Source organism: Spermophilus citellus (assembly GCF_964194105.1).
Source record: "Spermophilus citellus genome assembly, contig: SCAFFOLD_436, whole genome shotgun sequence".
Classification (NCBI taxonomy): Eukaryota; Metazoa; Chordata; class Mammalia; order Rodentia; family Sciuridae; genus Spermophilus; species Spermophilus citellus.
The window spans coordinates 67,830-88,833 of record NW_027673167.1 but is presented as its reverse complement, the minus strand read 5'-3'; the positions used below and the strand labels follow the sequence as shown (position 1 = coordinate 88,833).

Below are 21,004 nucleotides of genomic sequence, written 5' to 3'. Positions count from 1 at the left end.
AGATGGGCCAGATTAAACCTGGTCCAGATGTATTTTTCTCATTCCTTCAATGGCATCATTTGTAGACATCATTTCCTCAGTAACTGATTAAGTAAAATGCCAATTATATAAATCTCTTGTTTCTCAATTTTCTCTCCTGGCTTTCAGCCTTTCTACTATCTTATTGCAAAATGGTTTTTTTCAGAGGGCAAATAATGTAAGCGGAAGAGAAAGGGATCCAGGCAAGTGGCCTCGTAGCTGCTTGGTGTCCATTATTAGAGTTGTCTAGAATATATTCTAGATGAGAGGTCAGGGAACTACAGCCCACAACCCAAACCCAGCCCACTGCCTGCTCTTTGTAACCAAAGTCTTACTGGAGCACAGTGATGCTCATTCACTTATACAGTGTCTGTGCCTGCTTACAGTGGCAACAGAAATCACATGAGTGGTAAAGTCTAAAATACTTTTAAGTGCCTTAAAGGAAAAGGGGTGTCAACCCTAGCCCCCAGGGCTTGGCCTTGTGGACTTGGCTTCTTAGAGCATACAATGACTAAAGAGAAATCCTTCCTTCTCCAGTTTATGAACTAGCCACAATAGGGAACAGTATTTATTTAAAGCCACCGCAGGTCAGAGAAGTAGAGGAAGATATTTTGGAAGGAAACTCACAACTGCAAGTAAAAACACCATATCAATCTGTAATTTCAGTAGCTCGAGAGGCTGAGGCAGAAAGATCTCAAGTTCAAAGCCAGCCTCAGCAAAAGCAAGGCACTAAGCAACTTAGTGAGACCTTATCTCTAAATAAAATACAAAATAGGGCTTGGGATGTGGCTCAGTGGTCTAGTGCCCTTGAGTCCAATCCCCAGTACCTGCCCCCACAAAAATAACAACAACAAAGAAAAAAATCCACCATATCAACTGGCTTTAGGAATTTATTTTCTCATATAGTAAGTGGAAAGGTAATTTAGATACAGGGTTATTTTTGTTAGTGGTTTGGGAGTTTAACAACTACCCTGGCTCTTTATGTCTCTCTGGCCTGCCAGCCTTGGCCTGTTAGATTTGTGCTTCAGGCTACCTTTCCTTATGGCCCTGTGATGGCATTTCTAGTCATCTTATGCACATATGACTTGTGCAGTAGTAGAACAATCATCTCCTCTTCGTCTGTTTTTAAGATTCAGAAAACCATTCTCTAAGCCCACCTTTGGCAGGGTACCGTATCTCACTAACCAGAATGGTGTAGACCTGGGGCAGATGTCTTTCTCCCCTGACACTTACACCTTAGCTGAAAAGGGTGGACACTTGAACAAAACTTGGACTATGACAGGAGAAAAAAGAAGAGAGGATGATTGTCAGGTAGGCCATCAACAAGGTCTGCTGTAGATTGGCATGAATCCCATTTCACCACTAGAAGAACAATCCACAATCATGCAGCACAAGGTATCCAATGGATGAGCAAGTTGTACTATGTATGTAAAGTATAGTACAATAGACGTAAGTGCTCACACATACAATAAACACTTTTTTCTAAAGTAAAATGCTTCTCTGAATTATCACTATGAACTTAGGTACATCATTTTATCTCTCTCAACCTTAAAAGGTTAAGAAAAGATGAAAATCCTGTCAACATCTGAGATGCAAAAATCATTATTAATTCAAAACCTAAATAAAGGAACACTGGGTATTTGAATAAATATTTTATTTATGCTTTTTTATTTATAAGCGGCATTTTTACACAAAGAATTCAGGCTAGGCTTTTTACAAAAACACTAAACTAAATAAGAAAAGAGAAGATAAGTAGCCATGCATTGGTGCTAAGGGGAAAATAAGGATAGGAAAATATGAAGACTGGGGTAAAGGGAGTATGCAGAGAATGCAAACCATGTGTTCCTGAAGAGCTGCTTATAAGAACCACCTAAAAATTGAGTTCTGAGCATTCTATGATTTAAAAGAAAAAAAAAAGGAAAACATTAAGTTATAAAACTGACAATGTCGATGAGATAAAAATCACAATAATGGTTTAGAGAAAGCACAGCTTTGCTTGATATTAATGGTTAAAATAAATTTCACTCATGTCTTCTAGGGAGGAGGACATTGCAATAAATATTATTCTTATTTTCAACACTTTAAAGTCTCTTATGTTAGTTAAAGTGATACTAACCACTGAAACAAACAAACCCTAATATCTCAGTGTCAACACAATAGAAGTTTACTTCTTGCTCACATAACAGCCAATGCTGGTAGCTACAATCTTTCCAACTTGTGGGTCCATTCTTCTCTAGGGACTGAGAGTTCTTTGCAACCAGCTGAAGCAGGGTTTCTCCACCTGAATATCATTGGCATTTCAGAACAATGTTTTGTTATAAGGAACTATCTTGTGTATTGTGGGATGTTTAGAAACATTACTGGCCTGTACCAACTAAATGCTAGAAATGTGACCAAAATGTCTCCATCTACTACCAGTGTCTCCTGGGGGAAAATTGCTTCTGGTTAATAATAATAAGTTAAAGGAGTGGCATAATTCAGAGAGAGAGAGAAAAGGGAGTGGGGAGAGAGAGGGAGAGAGAGCCAGAGCGAGCGAGCAAGACAGAGAAGAGTCAGATCTAATTAAATGAGTTTTGACAATTGTTCCACCTGTTTAATCACTATTTGAAACAAGATGCCAACCATTTCCATTATTCAGATACTTCCCAATGCTTTTGTCCAATCCATGCCTCATTCTCTCCCTGGCAACCATTTTCTGATTTCTATCACCATAGATTAGTTCTGTTTATTCTTGGATTTTGTATAGGTGGAATTGTGTACAATATGGCCTGTTTAGTATTCGGGTTATTTTACTCCACACAATGTTTTGAAGTACACTCATGTGTTACACAAATCCATGGATCCTTCCATACTATTGCCAAATAGTCTTCCACTGAATGAAGATACTACAAAATTGTTTATCTGTTCTCTTTTTAATCAATAGAAGAACTACTTTCATGATTCACCTAAATTTAAGGAGAGCTTAGAAATGATGTCCTTAACTGGGTAGACTCTTGCAGTGACAATTTTGTACTATGGGAGGTGGGGCATAAATTTTATGGAGGGCATTAAATGGTCTCTGTCATCTCTAGTACCCAAATGGGAAACCTTTGTATTGCTTAGACCTTTAGACTAGAAGAAGTAACAGCTGCTGGAAATACTTGTGTTATATGGCAGTAAGTTTTGAAAAACAGTCTGAAAATTATCATCCATTTAAACATTTACTGTTAATCACACTAAATGAGAAAACAAACATATTCGAATTCATTATTCACATATATGACTAAATACTAAACAATTAGCAAATATTCAGAGAAGCAAAGAACTTTTAGCTAATGCACATTAGAGTTTTCTTTGTACATTTCTTTCTTGAAAGTTTAATACTTTAAAATAAATTATTTGCAATTTGTTAGAATATGATTGACCATGTATAAATAGTAATATGTTTGAATAACCATAATTATGTTTAAAATCTTCAGACTTGCAATTCACAGAAGGCTCAACTTTAATTTCACATGATGTGAGTACATTATGTTTTAACATGAACTAAAAAGAAAAAAAGATAATCTATAATAATAGAAATGTAAATTGAACATTTATCACACTTACCCATGAATGGAAGCTCATATTCACGAATTAATGAATATGTTCAAAGTAAAATATTTTCCAGACCTAAAGGGCTGGTTCCTTAAAACATACTGCAAAAATACAGTAGTCTATGACTAGGAATAGCTCAATGGTAGAGTGTGTCCGTTGCATATGCAAGACCCTGGTTGGAGCTCAGCACCCTCCTCAAAAAAATACAATACTATTTTCTGCTGGAATAATGCTAAAAGATTAAATATACCACATTCCCTGATTTATTTTTACTAATGCCTTAAGATATACCGAAACTCATTAAAATACAGAAAACCAAAACTGTGATTGAAGATGAATTGATACATCATGGTCTCACAGTGACTTCCTGTGAAACTGCTGTTCCATGTGATTATTTATATCCATGGAGAAAATGAGAGCTTAGCTTTGAATGCCAGGTCAACTTCTAACAGCTCTGAGGTCTACTTGAAATTGTTAGGTCAATTTCTGGACCTTAGAGGCTTCCTATTTTCTTTCTCACAATCATATTTGCTGCTCTATTAGTTTGTCAATCATTTAAGCTATTTTTTAAATTCTTGTTTTCCTTTTCTGATTTCTTCTTAAAATACAGCTTTTTATTAAATATTCTTTAGTGGTTTCCCTTAAAATTTTTAATAGTGTTTATTTTTAAAAAATCTAAAGTTAGCCAACCTATCATTCTGAAAATAATACATGAGCTTTGAAAATTTTATACTATGATTTACTCTCAATGCCTATATTATTGTACATACTATTTTTCTCTCATCTCATTTTTAGAGGAAACTATGTAGGTCATTAGTAATATTGCAAATAGACAAACCACATTTAAATTCTACTAACATATTTTCCAGTTCTTTATTTGCAGTTATTTTTTGTGTTCCCTTGTTTTTTTTTTTTCCTGGTTCTATAGATTTTTTTAGAAATTCTTTTACATGGGGTTTGTAAATATGTATATTATCTTCTTTGTCTGTTGCTAACATGAGTCTGCTGTACAGAAATATCATGGCATTTCTTTTGGTTACTTTTAAGATTTTCTTCATCTTTTATAACTTCTCATTCCTTTCTTTTAAACAAAAGTTAAAAGGCGTTCAGCACAGTAACTAACACATGCCTATAATCCCAGAGGCTCAAGAAATTGAAGCAGGTAAATTGCCAGCATCAGCAATTTAAATTTTGGAAAAACAAAAAGTTAAAATGTTTGTGAACCCTGACAGATTTATAGCGTTAACAAATCTAAGTAACCCCCAAAATTGTGCATTTATTTCTCCAACAATTTTTATTGAAAATCCATTATCTGTCAGTAAGAATTTCTGTGTATTTTCATAGCACACTAACACATGTTCCTTGTATAAAATCTTGCATATGAAACAGGTTAGCAAAAGAGAGTTTTCCTACCACCTAGGTGATCAGCCTTAAAAATATAGGACAATAGTTACCAGATTATCTATGCAAGAGAATCAAAGATTATGAAAGACTGGTTTTATAACTGCTCAGTTATCTCCAGGTTTCAGAAAATAAGACTAAGAACTTATTAGATATCTGCTTAAAGAGTGGTTAATGTTCTTAAAGTGGGAGAAAGGGTGACCCAAAAATAACAGAATCTGACATGTCCACTACAATCTGGGTGTGCAGATGCTAATGGATCATATCTACAAAAGTTTAAACATAAACAAGTAAGTGTGGACTCTTACTGTATTGTGAGAATAGGGAGGTTTTAAAAAAAACCAAAGAATCTGAACTTTCACAGCTGGAGGCAAGGAAATCTGTGAAACAGATCAGGATTCCATGGAAGGAAACCATACTTTAGTCTTTGAGTCCAATTTTCTCTTTTCTACCTTATAATAGTTTGTGAAGGCCTAACAACTTGCTACTGAGTCTCAAAATAGTACCCAAATCCTATTGCCAATCTTCAAAATAATAGAGCTCCTACTTCTGGCCACAATAGATTAACAGTGACTAAGTATACATTCTTGCCTAAAACAGCTGAATACCAGGCAAAGAAATAACATAATACTTTTGAAAGCATTGGATATCAAATAATAAAGGACAATGACAATTAAAAGATGGGGAAATAATTGAGCTTAACTTTATAATTCTCAGACTACTTTTTGGAGACTTAGCTGCCATGCACTTTTCTTTGCTACCCAAGGTAGGCCTGGCTCCATCCCGCCACCAGCCGACCCCCCATCAGAGTTCAGGCCAGACCCAGGACCGCCTCTGCCCACAGGTGAACACCTTCCAGAGCTCAGGCTCCTGCCTGAACAGCTGAGACCAGCTGCGTGGCAGCCTGGGCAAGTATAAGCAAAGTTCCATCTGGCCTCCTGCATAGGTCAGGCCCAGGCTTGATCCGCCCCATTGAACCGCAGGAGCCCCTTTACAGGGTAAGCCCATACCCGCACCGGCTGACCCCCACCTGAACTGAGACTCTGCCCAGATTCACTTTGCCAGAAGTGCACGGGAGCCTGGGCACAGGGTAGGTCAGAGTTCATCCTGCCCTTGCCAGATTGGCGCTGTCTTAGTCTCAGCTCAGGACCGCCTCACTCACCTGCCTTGCAACCCTGCCCAGGGTACACCCGGTTCCATCCCACCACCACCGGCCGACCCCTGCTGCAACTGAAGCTCTGTCCAGGAGCCGGGCCCCAGGGAAGGCCGGGGTTCAACCCGCCACCTGCTGAAGTCTGTAGGTCCTTAGGCTTGGTCCAGGACTGCCTCCACTCATCCACAGACAAACTTGGGAGCTCAGGATTCCTTCCAGATCTGCCACGACGACCTGTGGCTGAAGCCCTGGCACAGGATACCACAGGTCCATCCCACCACCAGCCAACCACTGTGGGAGCTCAGGCCTGGCCAACATCTACCTTGCCAACCTGCAATGGAGCCCAGGCCCAGTACAGGCCTGGGTTCATCCTGCCACAGCGGAACCCAGCCTGAGTCCAGGCTCTGCCCAGGACACTTCTGTCCACAGGCAGACACTCGCTGGAGCCTTGGAAAGCTGTTGGTTTCAATGGCAAATTGAGAAGAACCAGAATTCTCAAGACGGCAAGGGCTCACTGCAAGAGGGGCAAAACTGTTACCAGTTGCTACAAAACAGTATTTTGCTGATGTCCCTGTGGGTGTCTGCACAGCTCACCGGAGCTTCATCATATACCGACCTCCCACAAGTCACTAAGGAGAAACAAGCAGCCCACAAAAATGGGAAAATCCATATCAGCTGATTATAAAAAATGACATACCAAAACTTGAGATGACTTTCCACATCACAATAGAGTAATCCAAAGGAAACCTAAAGTACATTTGTTTTTGCCTATCAAATACACAGAATAAAGAGAGTGTAAAAACCTAATGTCAACAGCGTTGGAGAATGGAATTATCATGCTCTCATAACTGCAACACAAAATTGTCATAACTCTTCTGCAGAGAAGTTTCAGAAAATATGCCAAAATTTAAAGTGCATGCCTACCTTTATCCAAAGAAATTCAATGTAAATAAGTTTTTCATTGTGACTAAGGCAAATTCTTTAATTTTACCCAGAAGTTGTCCATTGTAATCATTTTACATGCATATATAAAATATATTTTCACTAGTTTTTTTTTTTTGGGGGGGGGGGTATTTGGACATAATTCCTTTATTTTATTCATTTATTTTTCATGTGGTTCTGAGGATCAAAACCAAGGCCTCTCCTATGCTAGTCAAGCACTCTACTGGTGAGCTACAACAGCAGCCCCCCTAGTGTTTTATTTCTTAAAAATACTTTTACATGTCTGTATACATACTCATATATAACTATACCTCAGAAACATTTTTTTAAAAAGTTACCACATGGGCTGGGACTATACCTCAGGTCAGGTGTAGCACACTTGCCTGGCATGTTCGAGGCCCTGTGTTCCATTCTCAGCACCAGTTATAAATAAATAAAGATCTATCAACAACTAAGAAGAAAACATTAAAAAAGAATATAGATGGTGCTTTAAAAAAAGCTAACACAGCTACAGTTGTATATGTTCATGATATGAGACAATTACCACGTTAACTTTTTAAAAAGGAGTATGGTTCTATGGCACCAAAGAGAATCACATTATTATACAGCCATCACCATCATTTGTCCATCCCCAGGGACTTTACTACTCAGGAATTCAACCTGTCCTCATTCAATACTATCTTACCACTTTTCTCTGTACCTCATCCTAGTAAACACCATTCTAATTCCTGTCTGTATGAATTGGATTATTTCAAAGTTTTATTTTAAAACCACCAAAGTATAAGAGCAATGTGTGCTGGTATATGTATGTACATGTCCACACACACATACACCTCCACATACCTTCAAATCATGCATTCATAACCAACTTTGCCTTCTTACTTTCCATATTTATGTTTAGAAATCCTCCTACAGTTTGTAAACTTTCATTTATTTTGTTCCTTGACTTTGATGATTCATACATTTAATTTATCAGAGCATCTGGAGTTTATTTTGATGTACATAATGAGGTAGGGTTTGAATTTCATGTTCTTACCTATATCATTAGGCATCTTCAAAATGGTACCCTACCTTTTACGGAATCATTTGTCTTTCTTCAAATATTGGAAATGTGACCTTTGTGGACATTATAAAGGGTTTTATCTATACATGTCTTTCCTGATCTCTCTTTTGAGTTCTGTTACTCTGTTCCCAGTTCCCACCCTAAAAATATTACAATTCTCTATGTGAAGACACATGTTGGTGCTAAATCCATGACTTATCTTATTTTTCCAAAATGAGACTTTTCTGTGGGGCATGATGGCCTATACTTGTAATCCCAATGGCTTGGGGGACTGAGGCAGGAGTATTGCAAGTTCAAAGCCAGCCTCAGGAACTGTGAGGCACTAAGCAACTCAGTGAGACCCTATCTCCAAATAAAATACAAAATAGGGCTGGGGATATGGCTCAGTGTTTGATTGCCTCTGAGTTCCCATCCCTGGTACCAAATAAAAAATTTAAACACACACACACACACACACAGACACATGCAAATATATCTCACACATGTATACTTTGTGACTTAATTTTTCAAAACGACTTTAGACCTTTAGACTTTTTTTCTATCATGATACCTTCTGGAAGTAAGATTTTATACAGATTCAAAGGAGGAAAATAGATAGCTGGTCAACACTGGCCTCTCTCTGAAGGAGTATACTTGAGCTTTTCCTAAATGTGCTGCCTTTCTTTAACCTCCTAGGGTCCCTTGACTGTCCTCCTGTTCACAAGGATTTTCTCCTGGTGGACTGAGTCTCAGCATACCTGTGGGCTTCTGCATACCATTACAAGATCCCATTATGGTAATGATCTGGTTTCCTGAGTGTGGTCATGATGTGCTGATTCTCTGTCATGACCCCGAGGTGGAATCTCGAGTTTGATCGTGCTTGTCATTCTTCTTGTGCTGAGGAGTCCTCAGGGATATCCAATAGAGGAGAGAAGATGAGTGGCCAAGTAATTCACTAATTACACCACAGTGCAGAGAACCTCAAATACCTTGATGAGAACTGTGGGACTGCCCCAATTCTGGGCTCTGGGAACACAGATCATTATCCCTACCCTCATGGAATTCAGATGACACCCTTGGATAGGCAATGGCAAGCACTAGAGGCCAAACGCAAGGGGGCTGCCATGGCCCTGGAGGCTCCCAAAGCAAGCTGTGGAATGAGTTGTTTCCACTTTGGGTTTTATATTGAGCAAGATAAAAATCACTGGAAAATTTCACGTTCTAGGGCAACATGTTCTGTCTTCTTTTTTCCATGGTATTGAAGATTAATTGATTCTGGCGACTTGTTGACCAAAGTCCTAATTGCTGATCTACTTTTTAAAATTTTTCATTTGCTTTCATTAGTTATATATGACAGTAGAATGCATTGATGCACTTTTGAAAGATCATATGTAAATTGTTTTTTGTTGTTGTTTTTAAAAGGCCCCTTGGCCTGCTGGTTCAGTAGTAAACTAGTGAGGCCTGGGGAGTGCCAGGAGGAGGTTCCCACACCATGCTGGAGGTGGGATGGAGCCAGGCCTACCTTGGGCTCAAGCTCTGTCCAGGAGCCAGTCCCCAGGGATGGCCCAGTTTCTATCTGCCACCACCTGGCACCATAGATCCTTTGGTTTGGCCAAGGACTGCCTCCATTCATCAGCAAAGATCCTTGGGAGCTCAGGATTGGCCCAGATCTCCCAGGATGACATGAGGTGATAGCCTGGGCAAATGGTAGTCACAGGTCCATCCTACCTCAGGCTGACCCCTGCCAGAGCTCAAACTCAGCCCCAGGAAGAACTCATCCCACTGTCAGATGCCTGCCAGAGCTCAGGCTCTGCCCCACACTGACTCCACCTACTGAAAGACACCTGCTAGAGTTCAACCCCAGCCCAGGCCAGCCTTGCTGACAGGCATGAGAGCCTGGTCCAAGGTAGGCCTGGCTCCATCCCGCCACCAGCCAACCCCCAGCAGAGTTCAGGCCACATCCAGAACAGACTCTGCCCACAGGTGAACACCTTCCAGAGCTCAGGCTCCTGCCTGATCAGCCAAGGCCAGCTGCGCGGGATCCTGAGCAAGGGTAAGCCAAGTTCCATACCACCACCTGCAGATCCCTGCGGAGGTCAGGCCCAGGCCTCATCTGCCCAGATGAACTGCACATGAGCCTGTTCTCAGGGTAAGCCTGTTGCCATCCCACCACTGGCTGAATGCCACCAGAGCTCAGGCTCTGCCCTGATCAGCCTATTTCACCTGCGTGGGAGTCCTTACCTAGGATAGGCCTTGGTCCTTCCAGCCACTGGCTGACCTCGGCCTGTGATGAGACTACACCCAAGCACAGGATAGCCACAGGTCCATCCAACTACTGTGGGCTAGGCTCCAGTGCCTGTCAGCAAGGCTGACCTGACTGAGGCTGAACTTCAGTGACTGTCTGTCAGTGGTCAGAGATAGTCATGGGCCGAGCCTGAGCTCTGGTACCAGTCTCATGGTGACTGGATACACTTGGGCTACCCTGGGCTTGGACTTCATCTTCTGCCAGGTCATAGAGTTTGGATCTGGGCAGAGCTCGAGCTCTGGCAAGGTTCTGCATGTGGCAGGATGACACTGGGGGCCCACCTTGCCTGGCCTCCCAAGCAGTTCAGCAAGGACAATCTTGGCTGAGTTTGAGCCCCGCCTGTTGATCGGAGGCAGTCCTGCATTTGGCCCGAGCTCTGCTTGAGGCCTGCTTGTGGCAGTTGGTATTAGGCCTACCTTGGGCCAGGCTCCTGTGCCTGTCAGTGAGGCTGATATGGGCTGGGGCTAAAGTTCTGCAACTGTCAATGGTTGGATCAGTCGTGGGCAGAGCCTGAATTCGGTTGCCAGTTTCTTGATGACTTGGAAGGACATGGGCTACCCTCGACTCGGGCTTCATCCTGCCAGGTCGTTGAGTTGGATGTGGGCAGAGCTAGAGCTCTGGTAGGGTTCTTCAGGTGGTGGGATGGAACAGGGCCTCCCCTTGCCTGGGCTCCTGTGCAGGGTAGTGAGGCCAATCTGTGCCTTGTATAAACTCTGGCAGGGTTCTGCATGTGGGCGGAGTCAGTCCTGGGCCAAGCCTAAGCTCAGGTGGTGGTCTGGTGGTGGCCATATGTTCCCAGGGCTACCCTCTTTCTGGGTTTCTGTGCACATCTGCAAGGCTTATCTGGTGGGACCTGAGTTACAGCAGGGGTCTGCTGGTGGTGGGAAGACCTGGGACCTACTCTGGGCTTCAGCTACCACTCAAGTCGTCGAGGCTGAAATGGGCCAGGATTGGCCACTATTGAGTGTCTGTTGGTGGCAGTCTGTCCTGGTCCAAACCTGAGGTCTGGAAGGAGCTGCTGGATGGAGGAGGCAGGCCTGGGCAGAACCTGAGCTCTGGCGCCAGTCTCACGATGAGTGGATGGACTCGGTCTACCCTGGGCCCCATCTCCTGCACAGGTCCTTGCAGTGGCTCTTTACTGGATCTGAGCTCCTGAAGTGGTCTGCCGGTGGGCAGAGGCAGTCCTGGCCAGAGTCTCAGCTCTGGGGAGGGTCAGCCAGTGGTTCTGGGCCGGACCTGAGCTGGGTGCAGGTCTCCCAGTTGAGGGAAGGATGCAGTCTTACCCTCTGTGTGGCCTCCTGCGCAGGTTGGTGGGGGCAGATCTGGACCGTATATGAGCTCTGGCAGGCCTCTGCAGGTGATTGAAGTGGTCCTGGTCTGGGCCTGAGCATCCTGCTGGTGGTGGGAAGAAACCGGGCTACTCTGGGCCCCAGCTCCAGTGCATCTGGGAAGGGCCTGAGCTGGGGCAGGTGTCTCTGGACATTTATTTTATTCATTTGTTCATAGGTGGTACTGAGGATCAAAGCCAGTGCCTCACATGGGTGAGACAAGAGCTCTATCACTGAGTCACAACTCCAGCCCTATTTGCTTCTTCTTGACCTTTAATCATGCTATTTTTTGGTTCTATATCATTTGTTCATGCATGCATTTGGATTTTAACAAGTAGCTATTTTGTGATATCACCAGCAATGCTTCAAAAGCTGGCTTCAAATGAGACCTTGATCCTCAGCCTGATTACATCCCACACATCCATATCACCTCTGCTCTGGCATAGGTGCAGAAGAGAGATGACTAAGACATGGTCCATGACTCTCAACTTTGGGGAAAAATTGTTTTGAAGAGGTAAAGGGTAAGGCGTCACTTGACAGAGATCTGCAGAACGCAGAGCAGGTATGTTTTTGAATAAGATTTATGTATTGATAAAATTTGTTTATTTCCTTTTTGCTGGCATTCATTTATCTGTAATTTGTTTGTACTTTTTCTTTTTGGAACAGGGATGGAACCCAAGGCTTTGGGAATGCGAGGCAAGCACTTTGCGGTTCTGCCATTGAGCTGCTTGCCAGCCCATTCATTCATTGTCAGCGTGGGAATTTGGGGCTGTTTCTATGAATATTAAAAAGAGACTGACCAATGGCGTTAGTATGTGTCCAACCCAATTAGCATAACTTTGGACCAATAGCATTGGTAAAAATCTTTAAAGGTAATTCCTGAGATAACTGACAAAGGGTCATTTTACAAGCTCTAGCCTGAGGCTGGGTCTAACTGCCATCTCTGTACAGTTCATCCTCCTGCAGTGTAACAGATAATCTGCCTGTCATCACAGAGTATGTGGCCAGGCAGGACTGTGGGTGTGGATATGGGGATTATGTCAGTTGTTAACCAGGGCCCACACTGCAGTTACCAGAAGCTAGTTGGTATTAAGTTGCAATTCCACTGGACAGGAACCAGAGAGTTTATTTCACCCTGAAAGCAAAAGCCATCTCCTTTCTACACAGACAAGTCCCCTTACGGTAGGTGGGATTTGTTCTGTTAATTCTTCTACCATGTAAAAAACAATGGGCTTGATGCTGGAGATAGAGTGTTCAACAAGACAGACAGAGGCCCTGCAGCCATGGACAGGACTTTCTTGATCATAATTTTCAATCTGTTTATTCTGTTTATAACTCCTTGTCAGGAGAATTAAAATACCCATTTCTGCTTCTTTGAGGTCCTATGGTCTTTTAAATTTCCAAAAAGTCTTAATTTTTATATTCTGTTAAATATTAATATTGAGTGGAACAGCAGAATAGAAAATATACTAAGTGGATAGAAGAGGGCTTTTTCATGCATCTTTACCATCAATTAGCTAGTTCACCTTTCACTCACTGAAGTTCATCCCTGGTTGAACCTTAGAACCATATAGAGAACATAGAAAAATAAAGCTTTAAAACCAAAAATTAAAACAACCTCTCTCACACAGTGTTCAGATCCAACCTCTGACCAATAAGAGAATCTCCAAAAGTAAGGGCCTAGACTTCTATGTAAGCAAATCCATTTGTGCTTTCTAAATTATAAGATTTGACAAATTCCCCTCTAAGCTGATTTCCCTTTTTTAAAATTAACTGATTTTGTCTGAATTTACAGCCAAGCCATTGAGCATACTGTCAGGAAGTTTAGAAAACTGTAGCATAAAATTGATGAAGAGGTACCATTAAGTGAGCATATTCACTTGACTTTTCCTTAATATTTATTTTTACTTCCTACTTCTCCTCTTCTCAAGAGCATCTTTTTCTTTCAAGGACTGTGAGTTGAGACTATGCAGGAAAATCTGAAAGACTCACAAACATCAAGTTGATAGCTATCTACTGGAAGCTGAAACTTCATGACAGTGGGAAAGCTCATGAAATTCACCAGCCTCTGTTCACAACACTGTGGCTTTTCTTGTTAAAAAAGATTTTAAAAGAAAAAAAAAGTCATTCTGGATGTTCCTATCATGCAGCTTGAAATTTAATTCCTAATTCAACATTCCTAGTTCCAAGAGGCACACTAGAAAGCAAGAGTGACTGCATAGATCAGATTAACTCTTCAGTTGAAGTGACAAGGGGGTGCAGGGGATACAGTTGGTATATAATATATGGGTTAAAGACTTTTGGAACCAGACAAACCTGGGCTTAAATCCCCATTCTATCTCATAAACTCCATAAATTCAAACAACTTATTTAACCTCTCTGTTTCCAATTTCCAAGAAGTAAATTCATTAAGCTAGTACCTGCCTTACAGTAAGTATGTGTTAGTTGCAATTGTTATTGCCCACAATGGTGAGGGACCATTTAGGGAATTCTCTCTGCCAAAAGCTGTATTTGAATCATCAAGTGCAGAAGGATCTTTTTCTACAAGCTTAAATTTAAATTCATTTTAAGTTAAGTTTTGTCTGTTTTGGGCATTTTGTTTCCTTAAATCATTGAGGTTTCTTTCAGCACTCTGAGCTGCCAACTCATTATCATATGCTTTTTTCTCATAGTACATAATCAGCCCCCGGTTAGAATGAATGGTTCTCTCCAATTCTTCAGGATCTTTGACTTGCTTTCTGTAGTTATCCAGCTGTTCAGTTGCATGGCTGATGTTTTCCTCCATTTTTGAAAGCTTCTCCTCTTTCTCTACCTGGTAATTTCCCTCTACTATTTATTACCTTTGGAGTTTCATTACATTTTCTTGATATAGTTCAATCATTACTTTAAGTTGCTGCTGCAGATTCTGATTCTCACTTTTAAATGGTGTATTTTTTGACTGCAAAGATACTTGTTCTGTCTGAAGATTTTTAATATTCTCTATAAGGTCTTCCTTTGTTTCAATTAAATAAGAAAATAAAGTAAAAATTTCATTTTTTAGAGAGAGAGAGAGTCTTTTAATAATTAGTTTTCAGTGGACACAACATCTTTATTTTATTTTATGTGGTGCTGATGATCGAACCCAGCGCTCCACGCATGCCAGGCAAGTGTGTTACCACTCGAGCCATATCCCCAGCCCTGATTTTCTTCTCCTTCTAAGGTTTTAAAAGAGGTCTTTAACTTAGAAGCATAAAACCATCCCTTCAAATCTCCTTTTGGCTGATCCTCTAAGTGATCATCCAACACTCTTCATTTCCAAATCTAAGTTACCATTATCTGTTAGGTCTTCTGTGTGTGCATCAGCAGCAAGTGTTCAGTCAGAGACTTAATGTGATTTTCTTTATCTCTTAGAACTTGTTCTATATGTACTTTAGAGTGTTCAAATGTCATTTTCTGTTATTAAGGACATTTACTTTTTCTTTCCATACTTCAACTTCTTGTAAAAGCTGTTTCTGACTTTCTTGAAGTTGGGAATTTTCATTCAAAACCTCTTTTATTGCTTCCTTAAATCCTCCTTCATTCATTTGGAATAGTCTCAAGGTTGTTTTATTATCAGGTATTTGTGATCTGAGTGATTTTGATTCATCTTCTAGGAACTTAATCCTTTTTGATATAACCACCAATTCATCCAGTTGAGAATGTTTAGTTTTCTCTTAGCTCTTTTTCTATAAAGACTATTTCATCCTCAAGTTTAAATACCAACCTATCCAAGTTTTCATAAATTGCCTTCAAATTTTCTGCTTCTATTGACTCCTTCACCAAAATATCATCCTTTAAAGGTGACTCTAAGCCTTCAAACTCTTTTTGAACAAGGATAACTTTTTCAAGTAGTTCACATTTTTCTTCATTTAATCCAGAAAGTTTTAGAGCAAGCTTTTTTTTCTCTTCTCATGCAACACTTGCTCCTCACAGATTGATAACTTCTCCACAAAAACAAAACAACAACAAAAAACCCAATAGGTATAAATATCACCAACTCCTACAGACAGCCATAAGGACTAGGGTGTATTTCCATGTCTTCCAACAATGCACACCACAACCCTGCTTATTTCTTCCAGGACCACCCCCATGTAGGGGTGAGGGGAAGCAGTTGCCCCGCCAGCACACTAAGGCTACTTTGGCTATTCCCTCCGAAACCACACCATGTGCTATCTTCTACCACCTTACGACCCAGTAGGACTCAGCAGATGCCAGAAGCATGCTTTTGAACTTCCAGAGCCAAGAGCTAAATAAATGTCTTTTTTCTATAACTTACTAAGGGTGATATTCAATTATAGCAACACAAATCATACTAAGTTTCAGAGAGATTACTGGTCAAGGCATACCACTAAAAAGCAACAGTTCTGGGACTCAAACAATTGTCTTTAGTTCCATACCCCAATGGAAGCAGTTAGCCATCAAGTAAAATACACAAAAACCAGGCTGCAGATTCCTCTTTACTTTCCAGAGCTATTTCTGTTTGGATGTAAAAGCCACTAAATGAGAGTAGCTTCTTTGCATCTACTGCACCTGTATCAATCTACCTACTTTCAAATCAAATTCTTGAGCCTTTTCCTCATCTAAACATGCAGCTCATTCACACTTTAGCAATGCTAATAATAATATTCACTAATAGAGTTATTCTCATCATTAAATGGACAGACAGAACAGACGTCAAATGTTGTTCCACTCATTCCCACTCTCCTTTACCCGTTATTAACTAGAGGCAAAAAAAGTGAGAATTCTTAAAAATCATTTCCCTTTGAAGGATTATAGAATTTTGAAATGGAAAAGAAACTTTGATAGCATAACAAATAGTAATAAGATACTGAACCACACCCCGCTAAAAATTGAAGTCTGGGGCAATTACATTTGAGACTTTCCACTCTGTGACATGGGCACCTGGTCTTTCCACTTATTTAAATTTAAGAAAGTTTTACATTATTCATATAATCATTCTCCAGATCACCAGAGATGATGACGACAGATGCAGTACCCCATGCAATTCTTGAACATTTCCAGAGTTCAGAAACAACTGTTCGTGCACTTTTCTACAACTTGTAATTTCATTTCCTACCAAAATTCTAATACTTAAAAGTTTGCTTTATAAAATGCAAACATTGTCTTGTAGGAAATCAGTAGCACCCTATATTTAGAAAATGGTAAGCTGAGTGTGGTGGTGCATGCCTCTAATCCCAGCAGCTCAGGAGCTAAGACAGAAATATTGTGATTCAAAGCCAGCTTCAGCAAAAAGCGAGATGCTAAGCAACTCAGTGAGACTGTGTCTCTAAATAAAATACAAACTAGGGCTGGGGATGTGGCTCAGTGGTTGAGTGCCCTTGAGTTCAATCCCTGGTATTCTGCTTCCCAAAAAAAGATTAGTATTTCCTTTTTGACACATGTTACCCTAGGAAACGGGGAATCTTCAATCCAGAGAAGGTACTGTGTATAATTTGTTAACTGAGAGATGTCAATTTGCTTGATAAAAGGATTCCCACCATCAAAGTACAATAAGGAGTTTGAAGGAGACATAAGAAGACTCAAGGAGAGATGATATTGGCATCTAGGGAATCTGAAAGATGATTCTTGTAAGTTCCAGCAGCATCCATCAATCAAATATAACCGGTAAAAGCTCTCATGATTGTTACAGTGTAAAATAACTATCCTTCTTGGTGTACATCTCTGGACCTCCCCAGGGGTCCTCCAAGAACTCCACACAAATCACTCAGACCACCCAACCTCCAGCACTCTGGCTGCCAGCCACTCTGATTCACTGGTATTTATGCCAAAGCAGTTGTAAAATATTTTGAATATCTCCTGGGTACCATCAAAACTGCTTAAATAAGAATCTTTCTTACCCCTAAAAACTCATACATTTTTCCCTTGAGCTATTTGACAGTGTTTTCTTCCTAAGAAATTCTAGCATCTGAAAGAAAGATCCAGCTCCATGAAATGCATCTCTGTCCTATATCAAGTTTTCATCAAATTATGCATGTTAAAATTTAATTTAGGGCTGGGGACGTGGCTCAAGCGGTAGCGCGCTCGCCTGGCATGCGTGCGGCCCGGGTTCGATCCTCAGCACCACATACCAACAAAGATGTTGTGTCCACCGAGAACTGAAAAATAAATATTAAAAATTCTCTCTCTCTCTCTCTCTCTCTCTCTCTCTCTCTCTCTCTCTCCTCTCTTTAAAAAAAAATAAATAAATAAATAAAATAAAATTTAATTTAGAATTCATTCACAGCCTGATTAAAAGTCCTAAGCTGTGATGCTAATGTATTTTAAAATACAGAGCTGTAAGATTTGTACATGTGTAAAACTATATGTTACATCACAATTAATCATTCATTTTTTTGGAACCATGTATTATTAATTTCTATTCTGATCTCAACTATAATAATAATACAACAATGATAGCAATACAGAGATCACTAGTGACAAAAGAAAAATTTTGGTTCTACTCCTGGAAATACTCTAGTTTATTAAACTACACAACAGTGCAGCAATTAGAATGCCCTTAAAAATTACAGAGAAGATCCAAAAATGTGACCATTTACACTTCTCCTTAACTCTAAACTATGAATTTGTTACCAATGGGTACTACCCAGTCAGTAAGAGTTTGTCACATGGAAAGTAATTAAAATAACCAGATAGATTTTTGAAGGAAAATATCTGCATTTGAAGACAGAAATAAGAGTCTTAATTTTCAAAAGAAAATGATTAGCTATTTGCAAATTTACAATTCACTAAAAGCATATCACTGTGATTTCAATACCTAAAGTATGTAACAGTGCCATGAAATTTTTTTCATCAAACAACAGCTTAGAACATAGCTACAAAGTTAACAGTATTTGACAATAAATAATGGTATACAACAAAGAGCCATGCACAAAACAACTAGTCCAAACAGGAACAGTCAGAGCTCTGAAGATGCAGGGAGATACACAGATGCCCAAGAAAGGCTGTTAAACATGAGCACAACAAGCAGCCACACAGATAACATTGCACTTGGATTTATATTTTCAAGTTCAAGATATGATGGGGTGCTACATAAAGCAGAAGGTCAACCCCAAGGGAGTCACAAGTGAAAGTCATTGACTTATCTCCACAAACATGATTTCCAATACCTGTAAGAGCCACCATCCCATAGCAGCTGAGAACACTAAAATACTCAAGTCTAAAGTGTACTTGCCCCTTCCAGCTTCTCCACCATGTTAGCCAGCATCTCCTGCAGGTTCTGCACCAGGAGAAACTGCTCTAGCAAAAAGGTACAGATGGACAAGTCCTGGGAGACATTTTTAGCAGATTATTCAACCATTACCTAAACCCCCACCTCAGTGCAAAGAACTTTATGACTTTGAAGTACAAGACAAAGAAGTGGACAAAGATTGCCTTCTGTTTGCAAAGGATATTTTTCCGACTGTGATACCCAGAGTGGATGAAAACTGGGCTGAAGGAATGTTGGCAGAGAAAGTAGGCATATTTCTGATTTCCCACATTGAGTTTAACTCAGCTGCTAAACAGCTGATGGAATGAGATAAGCATCCCCTGCCAGAAGTTGATGCTGGAGAATGTCCCTCAGCAATAGTCCAGAGCAGCACTGCCCCAAAGCTCTCTGACACCAAGAAGAACACCAAAAAGCAGCACTCCTTCACTTCCCTCACCATGGCAAAGAAGTCTTCCCATACATCCCAGAACTGCCACTCCATGGAGATTAGCCCTCCTGTCCTCATCAGCTCCAGCAACCCCACAGCTGCTGAGAGAATCAGCAAACTGTCTGGAATTCCTGCAGTGTCCCTTCTCAAATTCATATGAATACCACTGAGTTAACTGTGACCTCATTCCTAAGCAGCTCAGGGATAACTGGCTCCTCATTCATTTTCCTGTTAGATGTCCCCACTCCAGCTGCCCTTGAAACTATGAATCCTCCCCTCTACCACCACATCTCCTGGCTGTCATTGTCCTCACCTCCACACTACTGTTGGTGTTCCTGCTGCTGAAATGGGACCCAGACCCATGGCAGTATCCACTGTACAGATTGCACATTTTCAGACTCAGACTCACCCCAGTGTGTATGTGGCTATCCACCCATAGACTCCCAGAAAGAAGATGAGCTAGAACTGGGAATAGGGGAGATGATTTTAGTGTTTGAGCATTGCCAGATGGCTGGTTCAAAGGGATGTCAATGCATACCACTGAGATTGGGGCAATTATGTGGCATCTGTCAGAAGGGAAGTGATAAATGCTACCCAAGCTAAAGTTCCTATGTCTACTGTGGGTCAGACAAATTAGGGGATGACAAAGGTCAGGCCCTCCACTGCAGGAGGGCCTTCCCAGAAGCTCCATAGAAATGGTGTGGCTGGGACACCCATGGTTGTCTCTCCAGCTGTAGTGTCAGCAGCTCACAACCAAATAAGTGGTCAAACTAAGGTTCTGTTGCACATGCCTGGGCAGATTACAGTCAACCAGGCCTGCAATGAAGTGAGGGCAGTTGCAGCACATAATCAAGAATACCCCACAGCAGCACTGATGCCCATCCAGGTGTAGAATGCTACCTGCATTTATGGGCCTGCCCCACCATTTGCTGGCCTCCCCACAGCCTCTGCCACCAGTGGCAGGTTCTGCTGCCCATGCTGCTGCTGTCAGTTTCAGTCAAGCCGATACCTCACTGGCCTGTGCTTCAGCCACTTCATAGACCTCCCCAAGTATCATCGCTGCCTCTCATGAAACCAAGCCCAGTGGCCAGACAGTGACCATTCTCCCTGGACGTCCCACAACTCCACGATTCTTCATCATCTCATGGGAGCAGTTCAGCAAGGAAACTTGACAAGGACAGTAAAATAGAAAAAAGGGGTTACTGAAGTTGCCTTCTGGTTCTGCCACAAAATTGAAGCCCTGAGTAGCATCTCCAGCATTGCTGAAGTTGAAGTGGAGCTGGAAGCAGGGATAAATGGTGATGAGTCACCCCTACAGGGAGCCATGGGTCCTGAGTTACCATTTGGAGGGAGGCCATGGCAGGGCCGGCTACTGCCCCATGGATGGGAATGGCCCAGTCACTGTGGCACCAGCATGAACAGCCTTGAACCAAGAAGCTTTCCATCTGAAGACTAGCTCCCTGGACTTTGCAGTCCTATTGCTCTACCTCCTGGTCTGGCATGTTCCTCACTGGGTCCTGTCATGAATGAATCTAACCTATTGTTTGTGAAAGGCACTAGGTGGAG

At 41.2% G+C, this 21,004-nt stretch overlaps 1 pseudogene across 1 annotated transcript; it reads right to left on the bottom strand.

Moving 5' to 3' along the window:
* Window positions 1-14,190: 14,190 nt before the first annotated feature.
* On the bottom strand, window positions 14,191-20,495 carry LOC308640029 (melanoma inhibitory activity protein 2-like; annotated as a pseudogene). The gene is made up of 5 exons: window positions 20,448-20,495; window positions 18,972-19,068; window positions 15,103-15,688; window positions 15,001-15,031; window positions 14,191-14,757 (listed from the first exon to the last, which is right to left on the bottom strand). The product of its transcript is annotated as a melanoma inhibitory activity protein 2-like (transcript).
* Between the last annotated feature and the right edge of the window lie 509 nt (window positions 20,496-21,004).